We start from the raw sequence: 8557 nt of genomic DNA, 5'->3' as shown, positions 1-8557 counted from the left end.
GCCCAAAGATTTGGGACCCTGCACCCGCATAGGAGACCCAGAAGAGGTTCCAGGTTCCCGGCTTCGGATCGGCTCGCACCGGCCCGTTGCGGCTCACTTGGGGAGTGAAACATCGGATGGAAGATCTTCCTCTCTGTCTCTCCTCCTCTCTGTATATCCGGCTTTCCAATAATAATAAAATCTTTAAAAAAAAACTGTGGTTCTTGTATGCTGCAGCTGCACAAACTCATTCTATAACTTTTTATTCTTGAGCAACAAAAGACTGTTTACATCTATCAATAATTTGTCCAGCTCATCTAAATTGCCAAGTTCATGGGCTAAAAGTTCTCCTTAACAGGCCCTTACTGACCTAATGGAAATATCACCTCTAGTCTTATAGCTGATACTGGTCATTTAGGATTGTTTCCTTCCAAAGGCGCAGATTTAATGATTTCTTCCTTTCACAGGCTCAGATTTTGTCTTTTTTCTATTGGGTCCATGTGTTATTGGGAACGATCTTATACAGTTTAACTATTTGAAGATTTTTCCAAACAGTTTTAATGATTTCTAATTTCAATCCACTATGCTCATAGAATGTATTATGACTCGGATCCTTATATATGTATTGAGATTTTATGGATAAGAATATGTCCTACTTGTTGATTTTCAAAACTTAAATGCATATTTTGGTATTCTTAGGTGGAGGCTCTAGAAACTATCAATTAAGTTCACTGATAATATTCAACTCTTCCATATCCTTATTTTCTGTTTTGTGGATTTTTCTATTCCTCCTTGCAATTCTTTCCATGTCTTGCTTCATACACAGGTGTTTACAGTGGTCTTCATGAATTGAGCCCTATTTCATTATGAAATTATTTTATCTCTAATAGTTCTCATTTCTGAAATCTACCCTGACATTAACCTAGCAAGTATAGCTGGACTGTCTTCCTCACCCTTCTACTTTAAGCCTATTTGTGTTTTCATGTTTCAAATCTTTGAGCTCACTTTTAAACACGATGATTAAACATTTATAGTTGTTTTCTTATGGGCGGCATGTAATTGAGTCTTGTTTTTTTTTTTTTTTACAATATCTGCATTTCTACCCAGCATGATCATTGAGATGGTTGAGTTTAAGTCTACATTGTTGATGATTGTTTTCTTTTTGCCTTTGCAATCTTTCTTCTGCGTTTTTGGGATTATTTGTAAGATTCTGTTACTTCCTTTTATGATCAGTTTCATATACTTATGGTGGTTGCTATGGTCTTCACTTGCACTGTGAACTAACACAATCTTTGCATGTATTGTCTCTGTCCCCAGTCCCTGACAGAAGCCCCAAAGTCCTTGGGATTCCCTGAGCACTAGAGAATCACTGAGATCACTTTTTGCTCTGACATTTGGCTAGTAACCAATTCCTCACTTAGAGGTCCTAAAACCTTTAGGAAATCCCAGGTACTAAGGGTTCTTTCATTCTAATGATGTGACTCTCGCTGGGCTTCTGGCTATAGTGAGAAACTTGGAACGTTCAGTTCCACCTCTCACCCCCTCAGGAAGGGGAGAGGAGTTGGAAATTGTGCTACTAATTGATCACATCTGAATGATGAAGCTCCATTTTAAAAATCCCTAAGACAGTCAGTTTGTGAAGCTTCAAGGCTGGGGCACACTTTCACCGGCCAGGAGTATAGTGGCATCTGCAACCCTACAGAAACAGGGACCCCTGCACTGGAGTTCCATCTGGCCCTCATCTTAGATACTTCCCATCCAGCTGCTTGTTCACACCCTCCGTTGTAGGTTGGCAAATGTTCGGTGTTTCCCTGTCATCTTTCATTTAGCCAAATGACCAAGCCTGAGTAGGGGCCGTGAGAACCTCTGATCCATAGCTAAGTCAGCGGTTGGCTGTAACCTGGGGACCCAGCATTTGCAGTTAGGGACAATCTTTTTTTTTCATTTTCCAAAACTTCATCACAGAACGGAAAAAAATGCTGGTGAAAATCTCTAGAACAGTTTCCTGGGATTCCTCCCACAAACACACTGCATTTAATTTCTAGAAGTCCATGTAGTTTCCACATGTAAGGAGGGGAGATGATGAAATCCTCATTCGTCTTCCCACTTTCCCCAGCCTGCAGTCTGTCGTTGAATCAAACAACTGCCTGAAAAGCTACTACGACTTCATTAATTTTTGTCTGTAGCTCTCTAAGCTCTGTATGCAACAATTACAGCAGCTTCATCAAGAACTGCATCTCCTCTGTCAAAACCAAGAATATGGTTTGTCTCAAGCAACACATAGCCCTCTTCTGTTTGGTCTGCTTTGGAAGCTCCATCCTGTGTCAGGCACTCCTGACCCCAAAACTGTTAAGCATCACCAGGTAACCAGCATGATGTTGAATCTGAAGATCAGCCTTGAAATCAGGATTATTGCGCCCAAATTGACCAATGGCTCTGTTTCTAGTTATAGTGTCAGCACTTTTTTCTGCATTATCAGGCACTAATTCCTTGTATTTTTCAACCTTAATTTCATATCCAAGTCTAACAGCTAAACCAAGAAGCCAGTCAATTGCTCCCTGTCAATCTTGAATCTTGAAAGGACAGTTAACATCTCCAAGAATCTTTCCAAAGAACGTGGGCCACTCACAGCTGTGGATGCTTCTAAATTCCCTCCATCTTTGATCTTGTGGTATCCAAGCTTCTAATCTCCCAGCCAAACAAAGGCTCTAAATTCAAGGTTTTGGTAGTTGAGAGCCATTGGCTTGCATTGGAACATGATCCCCATCGCTTGTCTGGTCCCTCCAGACCTCAGTCAGAAGAGAAGCATGGTGAAGCAGGCAACATAGGCATTGGTGAGGCAGTGAGAGGGTGGGGCAAGCTGCTGAGACCTAACCCTCAATCTGTGGGGTCAACACCAACTCCTGGTAGACCATAAAAGGACTGCGTTGAATTCTGGGACACCTAGATGGTATCCAGAGAATTGGAGAATAGTTTGATGGGGGAGGAGGGGAACAAACAAACGAACACACACACACACACACACACACACACACACACACACACACCTGATACTAGTAATACTGAAAGTAGAAGGAAGAAAACAGTTTGTCTTTCGTTAAAAGTATACATTGCTTCTTTGAAAGGCTATAAAGCTATGATGGGGCTTCAAATAATTTGTGAAAACTGTACTCTGATTCCCCATGAAGTGTTGGAAGGCCCCTTCATACTTCACATAGAACAAAGGAGCCCTACGACAGCATATAGCCAGCCATCCCTCTCCGGGGGACTGGTTCCAAGGCTCTCCTACAGAGACCGAAATCTGTGGGTTCCCAAGTCCTATAAACAAGATGGCATACTGATTGCATTTGACCTAGGCACATCCTCAGATTTGCCTTTAAAATCGCCTCTAGAGGGTTTGGGGAGGGGTGGGGGGGAATCCCAGTACCTATAAAACTGTGTCACATAATGCAATGCAATTAATAAACATGAATAAATAAATAAAGTCGCCTCTAGACTACTTACAGTCATGAATCGAGTTATGCAAATGGTTACTATACAGGGTTTAGTCTTTAAGAATTTTTTTTGGTTTTTACACGTTTAACACAGGTGTGATGTTTCTCTGAACAGTTCCTGTCTGTGGTTGGTTGAAATGCATGGTTGTGAAACCCTCAGGTACCAAGGGTTGATGGTATTTCACTTCCCTCCTGCTGTTTGCGTCATCATGGATGGCTCTTCACCTTCCACAGGTGTTATAACACCCTCACTATGTTGTCACTATTTTGGCTTTAGAAGATTTTTTTTAAGAGAACTAAATAAGGAAGAAAGCCAACAGCGTTCCTCCCCTTCCCTAGGTGTGGGTCCCTGGTCTCACTGTCCCTCCACGGGTGAGTTAGGAATTCTCTCAGGATTTTTAGGACCAATAAAGCCTTTGCTTCACATGTGTTCCTAAGGATAATGTCACTCACCAGTAAACTCAAGGCTGACACTTAAAAAAACCACTTCCGTAGTTTAAAGAGGCGGCTCTGCGGTCTTACTCAAATGTTTCCAATGAAAACTCTCATTCTGATCTTTGTCTCCCTCTCTCCCCTGAGCCCAATTTTTATCATGGGTATTAAACAACTGGATTATAATACATCTTACTTTAACTTTGTCCATGTTTCTTGCACTTAGTCCATTGAGTATCTGTGTATTTACAATTGTCAGCAAATGTAGAAAGAGAAGTGGAGAGAGAGGGACGGGGGAGGAACGGAGAGAAACACTCTTGCATTTGCTGGTTCACTGCCCAGTGGTCTACAAGGAACTCGAGGAACTCAATCCATCTTCTCCATGGGGTCATCAATCCAACTAGTTGAGCCATCACTTGCTGCTTCCAGGGTCTGTGTTAATCACGAGTGGACGTGGGAAGTGGAGGCAGGCATGCCAGTATGGGACATGACTATATTAACCTGCATCTTCTTCCAGGCCATTAGTTCACCCCAAGTTTGGGATTTTTAAAGCCTTTATTTCTTTTAAATATTTGATCCCCCCCGCTACTCTTTTGGGATGTCAACTGGATTTATAACTGAGCACTTGAAGTTTTCCCAGAGTTCACTGATGTTCTGTTCATTTCTGAAGCCCTTTTTTCTCTGCCTCATTTTGAATCATTCCTAATATGGCATCTCAAGTTCACAAATCTTTTCTGCCGGAATTTCTAATCTGTCATTAATTCTCTCCAGTATATATTTCATCTGTTTATCTTTCCTTTCCAGAAGTTCAATTTATATCTTTAAAATATCTTCCATGTCTCTAATATATTCAATCTTTTCTCTAGCTTTGACCATGACATTCAGCTATAATAACTGTTATATCTTCATCCACTAATGCTTTCATTTGTGCCACTCCCCAGTTTCAACTGAGTGATCTCGTTCCTCATTAGGAATTACATTCCTTGTGTGTTTTTAGAACATGCCTGAGAATCTTGGGTTAGACAGCAAACACTGCGAATCTGATTTTGTTGGGTGAATACTTTGTCTCCCTATCCTTCCTAAGCTTTGTTCTCCAACACAATGGTTTGAAGACACTGACCCTTTCTTTATAGGTCTTCATTTTATGCACCAAAGCAACACCAAATCTAGGATTGGTTCTCCCCATTTTCAAAGGGAGGCATCTACTTAGCCAACCCAAAACCCTGTAAGTTACAAGGGTCTTCAGGCTCGCTATGGGACTAACACTATTTTCACCTGTGGGTGACCCATGGCCACTGTCCCCTTCTAGTCCTTTCTGGTTGATTTCTCCCAGGCCTCAGGCAGCTTCTTCACATTCATTCACTGAGCAGACCCTCTCCAGAGCTCTAGAATTCCAGTAATTCTCCTCTTCCCTATTATTCCTATTCAGATCCAGCCAGCCCAGCTTCCCCAGGCTCCTAACTCCACCCACTGAACTCGGGCAGACTCAGACACAGCTCTTGGGTTCCCCCTCCCTGAGTGTATTCTAAGGGTTTTTGCTTCTTCTCCAGGTAGTACACCAGAAATCATGGGCCTCTCACTTGACTGTTGACACTCAGGGATGCCAATCTTTTGCTGCTTGATGTCAAAGTCCTGAGAGCCACTGTTTCAGATTCTGCTCATATGTTTAGTTGTTCCAATTGGTCAACCTTGTCCATGCTACTCCACACTGGGAGGAGCAGCACAGAGTGGCATTTCCACACTGCTCATGGTGGTAGGCATTCCCCGAGGGAAAAACACGGAAGGGAGTAAGAAGTGCAGGGCTTGGTCTGCTTCCCAAACCAATCAAATTATCTTAGGAGGCTTTCAAGAGCCAGGAAAAAAGGCTCCGAAATACTTATAGCAAACCAGAGAAGTGAGAACAAACTTCAGTACTAGCCGAGACCACTATCCCCTGTGCGAGTCATAGACGGTCACCAAAAACCAAGCAACGTGTGCCTTGGTTTTTTGGTGTGGGCTTGCAGTGCCCACCTGTAGAGCTGGGACCTGGGCCCTGCGCCACCATCAGCAGCAAGACAAGCCCTATGGCTGGCCAGGGTACCCCCAAACAGTGAGGAACCCAGAGTCAGAAGCCAAGCTATTCAGGTGGAAACAGCAACTCTGCTTTTCCGATAAATGCTTTTCTAACCCCAGCAGATTTAAATTAAGTAATGACTAAAGGAATCAAATTTGTCTAAAAGTAAAACTACATTGAGGAACCATCTATCAATTTAATTCCCCAACCTACATCATGGTTGAGAGAATTTGCATATGAGTCTCTGACAAATCAAGACTGTCAATTCTAATTGAAAATGTATGCTACTTTTACACTTAGCACCTAAGGTTACACTTTATAAATTCAGGAAAGCATTATTATAAAGAATGTAGAAAGCTATTATAGTTATGTCTAATTTACTTTTAAAGTGACTACTTTAAAAGATGGAGTTGAGGAATCTGTTAAAGCACTTAAAATTGGATTTTCAAGTAATTTGAATAATTTAGTGAAAATCATACAGACCTCCATCAAAGTGGATTCTAAAAGCTTGTCATATTAATAGAATTATGAGATGTGTGGTAAGCTTAAAAGAAAATTCAAGCTTTTCCATTTAAAATGTTCATATAAAACAAACAAGGGGCCAGTGTGATAACTCAGTTGGCTAATCCTCCCTTTGCAAGTGCCAGGATCCCATATGGGCACCAGTTCATGTCCTGGCTGCTCCATTTCCCATCCAGTTCCCTGCCTATTGCCTGGGAAAGCAGTAGAGGATGACCTAAAGTCTTGGGACCCTGCACCCACGTGGGAGACCTGGATGAAGTTCCTGCCTTTGTATCAGCTCAGCTCTAGCTGCTGTGACTATTTGGGGAGAGAACCAGCAAATGGAAGAAATTTCTGTCTCCCCCCTCTGTAAATATGCTTTTCCAAATAAATATTTTTTTAAAAAGTGAAGCAAAAGTAGATTTGATAAGTCACACTGTGCCTTTCCTCGGAATTCCCAGAAGCCCCTGCAGCAGTGCACCGGGGCAAGCAAGGCTGCAGGCTGTGGTCAGCGTGGAGGGACTTCCCAGGTTAACACCATCCGCTCTCTCCAGCAGCCACCACCACCCGCTGCACCTCTGTAGTTTGTTTCAGCCATGAGGCAACCATAGTTCATAAGCAGGGTACAGCAGCTATGGGGCTCAAGAACAGGCCCCCAAATCCAGCTCTGCACCACAGGACCACGGGCTGCACCACCCCTGCGGGGTGTGTTCTGTTTGCAGAGCCATCCTGCACCAACACAGATGATGGGTTAGCCAAAAGGTGGTGTCCAGGAGGCCACAAGGAAATGTGTGTAGTACATGAGTGATGGTCAAACAGTGAGGGGCCGAAGAGGGCGACTTACTGGCTACCCTGGACTACAGAGAGACAAGAGGACCCTGGTTTAATCCCAAGAGCTGGACTGGGAGGACAGTGGGATGAAGGGGCTGGTTAGAAGGAAAGAAAGACCGAGTCCCAGTGGCTGAAAAAGCTGCAAGTCAACAGCTAAGAGCCGGGTTTTAGAAATGGGCAGGTAAGTAGTTCCTGGAACTCACAGTGCTGTGAGAATAGCATGAACCCAGTCCTGGCCATAACGCATTTCAGCACGAGCTGGACCTTGTTCTGGTTTGCTTACTACTCCTTACTGACCTATGTCTTTAAGAGCTAACATGGGGCCCGGCGGCATGGCCTAGTGGCTAAAGTCCTAGCCTTGAAAGCCCCGGGATCCCATATGGGCGCCGGTTCTAATCCCGGCAGCTCCACTTCCTATCCAGCTCCCTGCTTGTGGCCTGGGAAAGCAGTCGAGGACGGCCCAATGCATTGGGACCCTACACCCGCGTGGGAGACCCGGAAGAGGTTCCAGGTTCCCGGCTTCGGATCGGCGCGTATCGGCCCGTTGCAGCTCACTTGGGGAGTGAATCATCGGACGGGAGATCTTCCTCTCTGTCTCTCCTCCTCTGTGTATATCTGGCTGTAATAAAAATGAATAAACCTTTAAAAAAAAAAAAAAGAGCTAACATGGAATCAACTTGTGCCTTTGAGAACGGCTCCAAACAAGATGACACAGCAACCACAGATACAAAGGATGCAAACACACCCAGTTAAGACCTGCTTCCTCAGGGGAACGGAACAGGGTGTTCCTCCGCGCTCAGTACCTGCACTCAGGGCAGGGGCATACTGAAGAGCATGCAATGGCAGACCTGGCTTTTGGGGCTTACCGGTAACCCCCTGTCCCTGGCATTCAGACTGACCTTGGCATGAAGGTATCTGCTGCCCACCTGCAGGCTACGTGGGTCCCCCCAACGCACATGTATTACTGAAACCAGAAGCATCCTCCATAATTTAGGATCTGGTCTTGCCTTGAAGTTGCCAGATTCTAGAAACATTGTTGTTTCTTCTTCTGTTCACCTGGACCATCAAAGGGATGACAGGCACTTTCTTTGCCACTGTTTGAGCAGATCTGTGACAGTGGCTGGGAAGTGCTGATGGAGTTTATCAAACACAATTACCCTGTTCAACCCTTCCTCCCCAGGCACCTGTCTCAACCAGGAGAACGCACTCAGAGGGACCTGTACCTATTCAAGTGGCTTCCCAGGAGTCTTTGAGTGTCACATTAATT

The 8557-nt window shown here is 44.1% G+C and overlaps 1 pseudogene; it reads right to left on the bottom strand.

The window, feature by feature from the left end:
* Positions 1-2020: 2020 nt before the first annotated feature.
* Positions 2021-2746, bottom strand: LOC118760302 (RNA transcription, translation and transport factor protein-like; annotated as a pseudogene).
* Positions 2747-8557: the final 5811 nt, after the last annotated feature.

Source organism: Ochotona princeps, chromosome 8, assembly GCF_030435755.1.
Source record: "Ochotona princeps isolate mOchPri1 chromosome 8, mOchPri1.hap1, whole genome shotgun sequence".
NCBI classification, from domain to species: Eukaryota; Metazoa; Chordata; class Mammalia; order Lagomorpha; family Ochotonidae; genus Ochotona; species Ochotona princeps.
Note: the sequence above shows the minus strand (reverse complement) of the source record. Positions and strands in the feature narration are given on the sequence as shown.